The sequence below is a fragment of the Artemia franciscana genome, chromosome 9 (assembly GCF_032884065.1).
Source record: "Artemia franciscana chromosome 9, ASM3288406v1, whole genome shotgun sequence".
NCBI classification, from domain to species: Eukaryota; Metazoa; Arthropoda; class Branchiopoda; order Anostraca; family Artemiidae; genus Artemia; species Artemia franciscana.
Window position 1 is genome coordinate 34,150,419 of NC_088871.1, and position 15,029 is coordinate 34,165,447.

The 15,029-nt window shown below is 35.3% G+C and overlaps 1 protein-coding gene and 1 long non-coding RNA gene across 3 annotated transcripts in view; both read left to right on the plus strand.

The window, feature by feature from the left end:
• The window catches only part of LOC136031314 (ubiquitin-associated protein 2-like), a 91,915-nt gene that overhangs the window by 4,211 nt on the left and 72,675 nt on the right, over positions 1-15,029 (plus strand). The gene's annotated exons all lie outside the window — the stretch shown is intronic.
• On the plus strand, positions 10,985-12,100 carry LOC136031585 (uncharacterized). Its single transcript, XR_010618535.1, has 2 exons — positions 10,985-11,171; positions 11,621-12,100. It is a non-coding gene; the product is annotated as an uncharacterized LOC136031585 (long non-coding RNA).

The window sequence follows — 15,029 nt, forward strand, 5'->3', positions numbered from 1 at the left end:
AAAATATCAGCCACTTTCTCTGATTTATTAGTAGTCAAACCATCTTCTAAACTAATAATTTCAGGAAAATTTGACTTACTTTCTTTTTTTATAAAATAATTAATTAAAGACCATGTTTTGCGAGGAGAATTTTGAGCTTCTTTGAAAGACTTTTTATAATACAATTGTTTTGACAAACGTATCATTGTGGTTAATTTATTTTTGAAAATTTTAAAATTTTTAATATCATAATCAGTTGGATTCTTTAACTGCTTTTTAAATAACTGATTTTTTTCTTAACTGATATCAAAATTCCAGATGTTATCCATGGCCTTATAGGAAATTTTTCTCTGCAAATTTTAATTGTAACAAATGGGCAACTAGAATCAAGGCAGCAATTGAAATTTCTTAGAAAATTATCAGTTGCCATATCTGTATCCTCTGTGGATATTACCTCCTGCCAATCCAATAGTCCAAGGCTTTCATTCAGGTGCTTTAATGTTATTTTATTAATTAACCGTCCTTGACGTTCCTTACTTACCTGTGGTATTTTATAAGTAAGAGCTAAATCTGAAACCAGCAGAAAATGATCTGATATATCACTTAAAACAGCAAAATTTGCTTGAATAGGTAAAGATGTAAAAATATTATCAATGAGAGAAGCAGAACTAGGTGAAATTCTTGTAGGTATCAGGCAAGTAGGAAGCAGACATGCAGAAAAGCAAGAAGACAATAACTCAACAGAGGATTCATTTGAAGCTTCTAGAAGGTCAATATTGAAATCTCCGGAAAGGATTACATCTTTATTTTGAAAATGGGGTTGATGCAAAAAATCATGGAGTTTAGAGAGGAAAGATTTGACTGGAGAAGAAGGCAGTTGGTATACTACACAAAAAAAACATCTTTTTTTCCAAGACTAATTTCAGTCACCATTACTTCAAAAAGCATTTCCTCATGAGAACCTTCCAGATTTGCAATGCGTCAAAAAGAGATACCTTCTTTAACTAGTACTGCTAAACCACCCTGGCACCTAGTCAATTGGTTTTTAAAAATAAATTGATATCCAGGAAAAACAACCTGAGGAGTCAGGTCTGTAAAAAAAGTCTCACAGAATCCAACGACATGACAAGATAGTTTATGAACTACATCACCAAGATCATCCTGTGAACTAAAAAAACCCCTACAATTTAAAAATCCTGTTCTCACAACACCGGTACTGGGAAGATCAGAAACTTCGGAAGGTAATTTGTATTTACAATTTGGAAAATTAATCAGCCCACCATCATTTATCTTATTTCCTGAAAATTTATCATGGCTCTGGAATTTGGAAAAATCAAAAGGGTTAGACTCAAGGTATCTCAGTATCCCCAATACAATTATCATCCAATGTACAAAATCAGAATTATGATCCAAACGAGCAGAAACTTTCACAAAATGCATACCGTCTGAGTCTTAAAGTAGCAAAAACAACTGAACCAGTGAGAACTCGAAAATAATGAAAGAAAAAGAAACTGCTTGAAAATAAATAGAAACAGGAGGTAGAAATGGAACATATTCATTGTAAGATGAAATGCGGACACTGAAAAATTATTGCACTCAATTACTTCATATAAATAGAAACACACACAAAAAAGAAAGAAAAAGACATAAAATAAACACATAATAAGCTACAGAGGGACAAAAAATCGAACGTTTTTTCCCTACAGAGGAAAAAAAAAAATGCAATCATATGAACAGAGAAACATTACATACTGTAAAATAATAAAAGTAATCTCACCAAATGAAATGTCATTATTAATCACCGTAACTAGTCAATCTTAATCCACTGTGAAGACGGAGACTTTTTACATTCTAGCAATAATTTGCTCCCTTTTTGTTTAATACTTGTAAGATGAACCGAACCTGAATCACGCATCTCCTTTCCCTTAGACAATAGCTCATTCCATAGAAAATTTAGCTTTGGTGGGAGATCACTGCAAATGCGAATTCCACTACCCTTCAACTTATTTACCTCACTGAGAATCGACTGAATGCTATGATCCGTGTCTAGCGATATAAAAACATGGGCCGGTCGAACACTAGTTTTCCTACTAGTAATGTTTGAACTGCTATTTCTCTTAAGGTGATAACACTTTGTAAGAGAAATGTCCTCGGTAACTTGCAATTTGTCAGAAAGAAGAGACAATACGTTGCTTGTCACTGATTGATTATGCTTTTCAGCAGGCAGACCATGAACAATCAAATTTAATCTCCTTTCTCTCACTTTGATTTCCAAAAGCCTACTCTCCAAATCGTTATTCCGCAATTTTTCTTGCTCTAGATCATTTCGAAGCTTTTTTGCTTCATAGATTAGCATTTTCTGCTGATATTTTCCTAACTTCGTCTTGAAGAGCAACTATTGAGACCAAAAAACTTTTCTGTTCTGCTAATATTTTATCCAGTGACGCCTGAAGCCATTTCATTCCTTCATCAAACTTTGCTTGAGTGATCGCCATAATAATTGATATAATCCGCTCGTAGAAGTCTATTATTGCATCAAATTATGCAATAAAAAGTCCAAAACAATATCAAATTTAATCCTTTTAACTTGAAAAAGTAATCCGATTATAGGAGTTCACTCTTGAATAGCTAGTGAATGAAGTTAAGAACTATTATGTTGAAAAGGGGCATAAAATAAGGAATCTAATAGTAATTTTGTATTTTTTTGTTTGTTACATAGCCTAGGGAGGGTGACTAGGGATGAATTGCCACAAACACAACTTAAACCATAGAAAAGAGCTTAGAATTAGTAATCTACAAATGCTTCTCTTTATGTTCTAGCTTGTTGCTTTCTAGAGAGACATAATTTTACAAAATTAACAAAAGTATAAAATTAACAATCTAAAAATATTTCATTTTGATGTAGCATGTCTGTTTCTGGAGAGAGATGTCTTTCTATGTAGCTAAATTTGAATATAACTCAATAGCAATTGCCAGTAAAATTGCAGAACTAAGGCATTTTTTGATTGTTAATTAAATGTTCATTCTTATTAATAGAGTTGTATTTCTGACAAGACAACTCCATCCCCCCTAATGGTCCCATATATAGCCCTATTTTATTTTTATATATCCCAATATTATGCTTGTTGTTGTTCTTTCTATTGCTTAATCTGTTGTAAAATTAGTTACACCATATATGCTCAAAATATCTGGATTAGGCTGAGTGATTATGCTGGACATTACATAAAAGATTACTTTAAATGAGTAAAAAATGTGTTTAATAATAAAAGAAAACCTGGTAATCTGATTAATATAAATATGCTGCTACTAATAACAACTCACCACAGCACCAAGTTGTGTGGGTTCAATACAGCTATGCACGCTTCTCCATCCCAATCTATTCAAAGCCTCCCTCTTTACAGCCTCCCAGAAAGTTGTCATTTCCCTTAAAACTTTCTTTACAACATCCTCCCACACAAATCATAGACAACCTGCTATCCATTTAGCCCTAGATGGGTGGCCAGAAAGGACAATCTGTAACCCTTCATACAAAAAGCATGCCCCAGCTATCTCAACCTTTCTCTCATTATAGCCCTAGAAAGTAAGAGTAAACAACACTTTTTTTTTACAGCCAACTGTTTGAAATACATCAGTCATTTAGGTACCCAAAACAGTATCTCTGGAAAACATCTAGCATATCTTCCTCTGTTTTTTGTTTTGTTTTTTTGTTGTTTTTTTTTAGAACCTATAGCTTCCAATATTATAATCTTAGTTTGGTTGCCTTGAGAGCAACAAAGCTTATCCCTGCGTTGCAAGACAAATCCTAAAAAAATATCTGAATTCACTCAAACTCCCTGCTTCAATTTACTGCAGGATAAGAGGAGATATAACTACTTGTAAGTCACTAAAAAATGACCATCTTATGTCATGTTTTCTTCTCATCCCTCTCAACCACCAATAGAAGACACCAAAAAGCTGCAGGCCCCCCATTGTATTGAGTAAGAGGGTAAACAGTTTATATCAGTCTGTCTTGTCCCACTCTGGAACAGCCTATTTGAAGCCACTGTCCAGTCTCAAACCCTAAAAGCCTTCAAGAAAGGAGTCAGTCAAGACTGGGCCAATGCTGAATGGAGACTGAACTGAGATGTCAGATCATAACCTAGAAACACCAACAGCGAGATTTTCTACTGATTGTTCAGCACCACATTATCTTGCTGGATCTGACATTTAAGTTAATTACATTTCTTACCTTACAATATGCAGTGTGTCTATTAAGAAGGTCATCATTTTTTCTTCCATTGTCATCCATGTTGTAAAACTGTTTCAAACATTTTAACCACAACTCTACTGTAATCAGATCTAGGTGAAACTGGATCTTATTAAGTCAAGATAGAGGTACCCATCACAAGATAAAAACAATGAACACATATATTCTTAGGGCAACATATGGGGCCATAAGGGTAATGGAGGGCATTATTAGAAATTAGGAAAGGATAGTTGAAAAGAGCATAAAATAATGAATCTAATTACCTTAAATTGCATTGTCCAGCAACTAAGGTAAATCCTGTGATGTTGCTGGTATTTGAATGCAATGATTCCAGTTGGCAGCATCCTATTTTGTTTTCCAAGGTTGCTTCTGCCATCTGCCATTCATGATCAACTCTGGATTTGATAGCATTGGTGGTAGGGGCTGTTATCATCTCATCAGTTAAAGAATTCCAGGATGACAAAATTCTATTGGAGAAGAAGTGGTTTGCTGTACTTGTCTGTGCTCTCCTCTTGAACAATTTCAGTGAGTAACTTCTAGTCCTCTGCAGGGTGTCTAGTTGGAGGTAAGATAGAGGACTGTTGTTGGTTAATAATTTCTTAATCATAACCATGTGTTCCCTTTGTCTTCTGTAAACTAGCAAAGGTAACTTAAGTTTTTATAATCATGTCAGATAATCCAACCTTTGCACCCTTCTATGCATTTTATGGCATTTAGTTGAATGGATTCAAGTGCAGCTACATCATCTTTATTGATAGGAGAGGCAATAGTCATTCCATATTCTATGACAGGTTGAACTAGGGCTTTGCACAACTTTAGCATGGTTTCTGGGGCTCTGTTTGAGATTGTCTGTTTTATTAACACTAGTCTTTGTGATGCTTTACTGATAATCAGTTGCTATCTTCAGTTGCAGCTGAAATAGGTTGAGGTTGTGAATTAGTTAAACCTATATTGTGCAGATTACTAGGGTTGGTTTTCCCAAAATGGATAGTTTGGCATTTTTTAATATTTAGTTCAAAGCACCAACTCTCTGTTCATTTATAGAAAGAGTAAATTTCAGCTTATAAGGTGGTGTCTGCATTTATTGGGCCAATATTTTAGAATCATCAGCTTATAGGCTCAGCTTATTTGGAATTACATTTGGGGCATCATTAATATAGATATTGAGCAATGTTGGCCCAAGCACAGCACCTTGTGGAACTCTACTGGTTACTATTGCAGTTTCAGAAAAGAAAGATTGGCCTCCATCAACATGAACCTTGACCACTTGCTTCCTGTTTGCCAAGAAGGCCATTATCCAGTTGGTTGCAACTTATTTAATACCAATAGCATGCAGCTTTATTTTCAGTTTTTAGTGACACACTTTATGAAATGTCTTGGCAAAGTCAAGAAGCACTACATCTACACCACTGCTTGATCAATAAGTTCATTTACATATTCTTAGCTGTCTTGGAGGTTAGTTATAGTTGATTTCCTTTGTCTAAAGCCATGCTGTTTTGGGGTGAGCAGCTATTAGAAACTAGGTGCTTAATTACAGCTGAATTCACAAGACTTTCCAATACTTTACACACTGCTGATGTTATACTAATATGTCTGTAGCTCTCAACCATATTCCTATTACCCTATTTGGAAATAGGTGTAATATGTCCCAGTCTCAAGTCATCTGTTACTACTGAAGTGTCTAGTTATTTTTGGAATAGCTTAGTGGCTCAGCTAAAACTGAACATGCTTCCTTCAAAAGTCTGAGGGAAATTCTATTAGGACCTGTTTATTTATTTTGATCCAGCTTTCTCAACTGCTTATAGACTAACCCAGAATCAAGACTAAGCAATGGCATATGGTTATCAGGCTCTTCTGGTTGACTTGTTTTGACTGGAGTTATGGACACTGACTTGAACTGCTCACTTAGTAGATTTGCTATGTTCTTAGGGTTAGTAATCAATTGACCTTGATATGCTAAATGGGTCATGGAGTATATACCTTTTTTTTTTCTCTGATGTCCATTTCCGATTTTTTTTTGGATTTTCTTTTGTCTCTATTGCCAAAAAATCTTCATATTGTGCAATTATTTTTCTTGTCAAATATCTGAGGTGATTTCTAGCTTGTTTGAACTTTTCTGGTTTATCTGGGGATAAAGAGTTTTTGAATTTTCCATGATCTCTTTTTTTTATTAATAGCTTTACGTACATCCTGGGATATAAATGGAAGTGTTCTTGGTTTTTTCACAAATTTAATTGTTCTATAGTTTTCAACTGTTTCTCCTCAATCACCTTAATCCATCTGAGAGCTTTAAGGTCTTCCAGACCTATAGTGCTCTTTAGTTGATGACTGCCAGTCGAACCTTCACTGCTTCTTCTCCCACTCTTTGTCAAGTTGGTTTTTGAAGGACTGGATGGAGGGAGCACTGACAGTTGAACCTTTCAGTTGATTCCAATGGTTTATGGAGTTGATCCTTGCAATAAATTTCTCATTTCACTCCATGTACTTACAATGTCATGGTTTTAACGAAAGACCAGTCAGGGACTTAGAGTTTGTTAATTTATTAGTTACTTTGAGGTTGTCCACAAACACATGTCTTTTGATTTTATGTTTTGTAGGTGGAGTGGAAGCAAATGATTTGTACTAAGGATGCACACATGATTACTTAGCTCAAGTAGTGGTAAATCTTTTACTCATAGAACATAATCTATATTATCCACTATAAGTAAATCTAAGAGGGATGGTTCCTGGATTGCTTGATATTTTGTGTTGATACTTTCATTTAAACACCTCAGGAGAAACTTATCTCTAAAAAATTCTGTTCCAGATTTAGGGAAACCTCCACCATTTAATCACTTTGTATCTGATAAATTGAAGTGCCCAGCTAGTATCATTTACCTTAAATTGCAGCTTGGAGCAATATAAGGATTTTTCCTTGTAGAAACTCCAGAGTTGATAACACATGACACACAGTTGAATACATACTCTTGACTAGTGGTTTGATGTTGCTGATTCGAGTGCTTCCCAGTTATACTTCCATTCTTTTTTTGACCATTCGCTGTCAAGATGGTTGTTAAAGCTGTCTGTGGTTTGGGCAGCAATGGCATCTGGCAGTAATTTGTTCCAGAGGTTGGCAACTTGGTTGGTAAGCAAATGGGCGCGTTGCCGCTTTGAGGAGAAATGCCTGGATAACTTCAAGTTATGTCCCCTTGTACAAGAATCCTGAGACGCCAGAGGAAGAAGACCAGGAACTGCCTTTGAATTAATAAGTTTATGAACCAGAATGGCATCAACCCCGTCTTCTTCTATAAACCAGAGTTAGGAGTTTCAGCTTGCATAGCCTTGTAGGATAAGTGAGCTCATGCAGTCCACTCACCATCTTAGTGGCTCTTCTCTGGACATCTTCAAGAATTTTAACATCTTTTTTGAAAAAGGGGGATGCAAGGACCATGCCTGTCTCAAGCCTCGGCTGAACAAGTCCTTTATACAAAAGGCTCAGAATTTTAGGAGAACGGGAGCCCTAGTGATGAGCTAGCTGATGCTGCTGCCTTCATTTATTAGAAAAGTTGACTCTTCTCCCACTCTTTGTCAAGTTGGTTTTTGAAGGACTGAATGGAGGGAGCACTGACAGCTGAATCTTTCAGTTGATTCCAATAGCTTATGGAGTTGATCCTTGCAATAAATTTCTCATTTCACTCCATGTACTTACAATGTCTTGGTTTTTAATGAAAGACCAGTCAGGGACTTAGAGTTTGTTAATTTATTAGTTACTTTGAGGTTGTCCACAAACACATGTCTTTTGATTTTATGTTTTCTAAGTGGAAGCAAATGATGTGTACTAAGGACGCACACATGATCACTCTGCCCAAGTAGTGGTAAATCTTTTACTCATAGAACATCATCTATATTATCCACTATAAGTCAATCTAAGAGGGATGGCTCCTGGATTGCTTGATATTGTGTGCTGATATTTTCATTTAAACACCTCAGGAGAAACTTATCTCTAAAAAATTCTGTTCCAGATTTAGGGAAACCTCCACCATTTAGTCACTTTGTATCTGATAAATAGAAGTGCCCAGCTATTATCATATGCTTATTTAAGTTGACTGGTTGGTTTATTGATCTTGTAATAGCAAGCAAGGATTCATCTCTACTCAGTTAACTGGGGCTGCAAGAAACACATGCAAAAGTGAGAGTTGCCTGGGATGCAAATTTTTAACCATTTTTGTTCATCTCAATGTTCTAAATTATAAATCACTTTGATTTGGTTCACTTGCAAATCACATTATTATAATAATGTATATTAATTATTATAATAATGGTTGCTGAATGCCTTATATCCATTCAACACAATCTGATCATCAGTTAAATTTATAGATGAATGTTTAGGTTTAACTTCATAAAGTTCAATACTGTCTACTGTTTTAGCTACATGAGTACACAGCTGTGTCATTTCAATAGGGAGTGAGTCACAATTTCTAAACAAGACAGAGAGACAGCTACCAGGCTCCACAGGACATCCGAATGTACTACACGTTGTCAATACAGAGTTGGCACTACAAAACCTTTTGCCATTTGAGCAATCAGTTAGATTAAGTTCAGGGCTTAAACAATTAAATGATTCTGGAGTACTAGACAACAAACAAGAAGCTGTTGAGGAATAAGAAGTTGGTGTAGACTTGCCAGAGCCGCCCACTGAAGAAATAGTATTTAAACAATTAACAAAGGTAGAAGGAGGCATAGACATTAGTGGCATATTGGAGCAGTCAGGGGAATTGATCCAAGTGGCAAGTTTCTTTGAATGATGGGACCCATACAAATTATCAAATCTGCCTCTCCATTAGCTTTTCTGTGTTTCAACTCGTCAACAAGAGCTCTGTAATTTATTTTATCTTCATTAGGGCTGTCACCATAGAGACTGATTGATCCTTTTGCTTCAAAGGATTTTTGTATTATTTCCTTTCTAAATGCAGTTGCTGGCACAGAGGAAAGGAGAGGAAGGGGATGGCTACTAGACAGTTGATGGTTATTTGAAAGTCTTTTTACTTGGGCTGGGGGGCACCAATGTCAACTCCATAAGTTTGTAACTAATGGTGCTACTTTTATTTTATCAATATATTGCCTTCCACAGAGTTTTCACTGATGAAACCAAGCAATCCAATTTCTTGGTGGTATAATAATGCTTTTACAGTCATGAACCTGTTAGGGTGGTGACTAACTAACTAGCTACTAACTGCTGGTTATCTTACCCTAAGCCTAGACTAAGTCTGATTTTGGATGAGGTAGCAAGGTAAGAGCTAAAAAAAATACTGAAAAGGTGCAAAAGAAGTGTACAGGTATAACAAAGTACAACATAAATTAAGATACATAGTAGTCAGATCAATAGCCATCATTTCAGTAGTTAAATCACTATAAAATCCCCGGTACTTATCAGTTATATAATAGACACTGGGGAAGTGAAGTTTGATATGCTAATGAAATGAAACAAAATATGATGGATGTATAGAAGTTTAGAAACAAATTTGGGCTATATATTTGCACATTAGGGGTGGGGGTAAAGCATAGCATATATTAAATGCATAAACTAATCATTGCTGTATTTAATATATGCTATGCTTTCACCCCTCCCCCCTAATATGCAAATATATAGCCCAAACTTTTGATAAAGCTAATGAAATAAAACAAAATATGATGAAAATATAATACTTTATAAGGAAAATTGTAAAATTACAACTTAGAATTATGTACCCAGAATGCAGAAATGTTGTTAAGAATTGCATTAAAAGGAGGTCTTCCTTCTGCCTTCACTGCCGCCTGCCACATGTACTTAACTAAGTATGATTGCAAATGCTGCCAGAATATACCTCGGTGCTGTTTATTATGCCACTTTATGGAACCCCACATTCTCTCTACTTTTTGGGTAGAGGCACCAGTTTCTGGGTTGACAAAATAATTTTTGTGGTTCACTTTCATGTGAGTGAAACCTGCTCCAGTTCCAGCTCAGTTGTGTTGTAGCCTCTCCAACGAAGTTACTTGACCAGTTTCTTGTGTCGAAATTTTATAGTGTCTATTATATAGTCAATAAGTACCAAACCTCTTACATACCACCTAGCACATGGATTATTTACATTTCCTTAATGTGAGATTAGCCTTGACATTTTAACATATAAAAGGCTAACAATTTAAATGCACTGATAGTCAACAGGAGCCTAAACCTGGACACATGCTTTTAGCTTAAGTATAAACTTGAAAAATGCTGCCCAATCTTGGGCATGGTATCTTAAAGTAAGAGCAAAAAGTAAGAGCAAAAAAGTTCACTATAAGGCAAGTGCTAAGAAGCTCAATACTTGTAGTTGCATCGGTTAAGATATAAGGGTAACCTTTTTTTAAATTTTAGATGTGAAAAAAGTTTCTTGATTATAGTTAGCCATTTCTAAATAGCCAATTTAACCTATCAGGCAATCCCAACTGTCTATATCATATCCAAGATGAGGACCCTTTTGTCTTTGTCTATGATTAAATAACAAAACTTTTTTTAACTGAAAGTAAAGAGCAACATTAAAACTTAAAATGAACAGAAATTATTATGTGTATGAAGCAGATTGCCCCCTTCTATACACCTCACTCTTTATACTACTTTTAAAAAGCGTCTTATTGTTGTAATTAAATGGCCCTAGTGTTTCAGGAGTCATTCTTAAAGAATTGGGAAAAAAATTCAAACTTTGCAAGCATGAGCAAAGAGCGAGATACTGAGAAGGAGGCAACTCCTTCATATCTATATATATAAAAATAAGTTGTCTGTGGATCTGTGGATCAGGTGACGTCATGTTTGTTCGCATATGACGTCTGAATTATTTCACACTAATACAAAAGAAGAAAAAAACTAAAAAAGGTAAAAACTACAAAAAAAACTAAAAAGAAAAAAAAAACTAAAAAAGCTAAAAAACTAAAAAAAAACTAAAAAAAGGTAAAAATCTAATAACTAAAAAAAAACGGAAAAAAATAAAAAAAGGCAAAAACTACAAAAAAAATAAAAACTAATAAAAAAACTAAAAAAGCTAAAAAACTAAAAAAACTAAAAAAAACTAAAAAAAGGTAAAAAACTAAAAAAAACTAAAAAAAGGTAAAAAACTAAAAAAAACTAAAAACTAAAAAAGAAAAAAACTAAAAAAAAGGAAAAAACTGAAAAATAAAAGAGAAAAAGAAAACTAAAAAAATATGAATAAATATATATAAAAATAAGTTGTTTGTGGGTTATGTCTGTCTGTCTGTCTGTCGAGTGACGTCGTGTTTGTCCGCATATGACGTCTGAATTATTTCACACTAATACAAAAGAAGAAAAAAAACTAAAAAAGGTAAAAACTACAAAAAAAACTAAAAAGAAAAAAACTAAAAAAGCTAAAAAACTAAAAAAAGGTAAAAAACTAAAAACTAAAAAAAACTGAAAAAACTAAAAAAAGGCAAAAACTAAAAAAAAACTAAAAACTAATAAAAAACTAAAAAAGCTAAAAAACTAAAAAAACTAAAAAAACTAAAAAAAGGTAAAAAACCAAAAAAAACTAAAAAAGAAAAAACTAAAAAAAAAGGAAAAAACTGAAAAATAAGAGAAAAAGAAAACTAAAAAAATATTAATAAATATAAAAAATATAAATATAAATATAATATAAATTAGCAATCAACAAAGCACCGAGACACAAATGACGACCGGGACACAGGGAGTATAAATGACGACCAGGACATAAGTAAAAAAAAAACTAAAAAAACTAAAAAAATGGTAAAAACTACAAAAAAACTAAAAACTAATAAAAAAACTAAAAAATCTAAAAATCTAAATAAACTAAAAAAGAAAAAAAAGAAAAAAGGAAAAAAATAAAGGAGAAAAACAAAACTAAAAAACGAATGTATATACAGACCGGGACACCGGGATACAAATGACGACCGGGACACAGGGAATATAAATGACGACCGGGACACAGGGACACAACTACAATGGGGACGCCGGGGGGCACAGGGGGATATAAATGACGACCGGGACACCGGGACACAAGGAATATAAATGACGCCCGGGACACTCAAAGAGAAATCACAGACTGGAACACCGGGACACAAATGACGACCGGGACACAGGGAATATAAATGACGACCGGGACACAGGGACATAACTACAAAGTGGACGCCGGGGTGCACGGGGGGATATATAAATGACGATGGCGACTCAGGGAATGGTCGATTAGCAATCACCATCAACAAAGCTCAAGGGCAATCATTAGAATCATGAGGTAAGGCCTTGAAATTCAATGGTGAAACAATGGGAATGTGTTGCGCCTCAGGAAAAGTTAAACTTCCTCTATTGGCTGCACCACCAGAGCCATTGAAGACGAATGAATGCTTGCCTGAAAAATTCTAATTTATGGGCACACGTAAAAATATTAAAATTAACTACAAATATGCGTGTCCGATTGCAAAACGATGACTCTGGTCAAACATTTTCAGATCAATTGCTGACAATTGGAAACGGAAAGCTCCCAGTAGACTCAATTTCAGGACGTATACAACTACCTGCTGATTTCTGTAATTTAGTGACGTCCAAAAATGAATTGATTGAAAAAGTATTTCCGAATATTCTAAAAAATTATAAAAATAATAAATGGCTAAGTGAAAGAGCGATTCTCGCACCCAAAAATATAGACGTCCACGAAATCAACAATATTGTTTTGACCAAGATTCGAGACCAGGCAGTCCTTTACAAGTCAGTCGACACAGTTTTAGAACCAAATGAAGCGGTTAATTATCCATCTGAATTTTTAAATTCCATAGATCCTTCAGGGTTTCCACCACACGTGCTACAACTAAAAATAGGCGTACCAATAATACTTTTAAGAAATATCAACCCACCAAAGCTTTGCAATGGCACGCGACTTGCCGTAAAAAAAAACAATGGAAAACCTAATAGAGGCCACAATCTTGACAGGGCCTTATGAGGGTGAGGCTGTTCTTATTCCTCGCATTCCCATGATTTCAACGGATCTGCTTTTTCAATTTAAAAGATTGCAATTCCCAATTCGATTAGTATTTGCAATCACCATTAACAAAGCTCAAGGTCAATCATTAGAAAAATGTGGTATAGATCTTAATACTGATTGTTTTTCCCATGGACAATTGTACGTTACATGTTCGAGGGTCGGTAAACCTGACAATGTATTTATATGCAGCGACAATTGGACAGCGAAGAATGTTGTATATTCGCAAGTTTTACGCAGTTAATTTGTATTGTATCTATCTATCTATCTATCTATATAAAAACGAGTTGTGTGGATGCATGTTTGTTTGTTTGTAAAAAGAGCGTTTGCATATGACGTCATTATTAGTACATACGGCTTTGTATATGCACAGACAATGGGAAAGCCAAGAATGTTGTTTATTCGCAATTTTTACGTAGTTTGAAACACATATATAAATCTATCTATATTCACAGGTGGGACACAGGGACACAACTACAATGGCGCATAACTAATATGGCGCGTAACGACTTACGCGCGCGGGGGGGCTTGGGGGGCGCGCAAGTCGTTACGTGCCATATTAGTTACGCGCCATTGTAGTTGTGTCCCTGTGTCCCACCTGTGAATATAGATAGATATATATATATATATATTTTAAACTACGTAAAATTTGCGAATGTACAACATTCTTGGCTGTCCCATTGTCTGTGCATATAAATAGATTGTCAGGTTTACCGACTCTTGAACATGCAACATATAATTGTCCATGGGAAAAACAATCTGTATTCAGATCTATACCTCATTATTCTAATGATTGCCCTTGAGCTTTGTTGATGGTGATTGCTAATCGAACATTCCCTGTGTCCTCATTTATATATCCCCCTGTGCCCCCCGGCATCCCTGTTGTTGTTGTTTCCCTGTGTCCCGGTCGTCATTTGTGTCCCGGTGTCCCAGTCTGTAATTTCTCTTTGAGTGTCGCGGTCGTCATTTATATTCCCTGTTGTCCCGGTCGTCATTTGTGTTCCGGTGTCCCGGTCTGTAATTTCTCTTTGAGTGTCCTGGTCGTCATTTATATTCCCTGTGTCCCGGTCGTCATTTGTGTCCTGGTGCTTTGTTGATGGTGATTGCTAATCGAACATTCCTTGTGTCCCGGTCGCTTTCTCTTTGAGTGTCCCGGTCGTCATTTGTATTCCCTATGTCCCGGTGTGTAATTTCGTCAATCAACAAACATGACGTCAGTCGACACACAAACATGACGTCACTCGACACACACACACAGACAACTTATTTTTATATATATTCCCTGTGTCCCGGTCGTCATTTGTGTCCTGGTTCTTTGTTGATGGTGATTGCTAATCGAACATTCCTTGTGTCCCGGTCGCTTTCTCTTTGAGTGTCCCAGTCGTCATTTATATTCCCTATGTCCCGGTCGTCATTTGTGTCCCGATGTCCCGGTGTGTAATTTCGTCAATCAACAAACATGACGTCAGTCGACACACAAACATGACGTCACACGACACACAAACATGACGTCACTCGACACACAGACAACTTATTTATATATATAATCATAGTTATCATAGTTATGGTAAAATCATAGTTATGATTTTTTAAAATCATAGTTAAGAAGCTGATTAAGATAAAATTAATTGCTAAGGTTGGCGGAAAAAATAACAGAAACAAATTATTGTTTATATTGGCCATTATTTAACAAAATTCTAACTCTAATGTAAAGAGCAAGGTACTGACAAGGGGAAGAAAATCGCTCATATGCATAATATGAGGATTTCGCCCCCTCATCAATGCCTTGCTGTTTATGCTGAAGT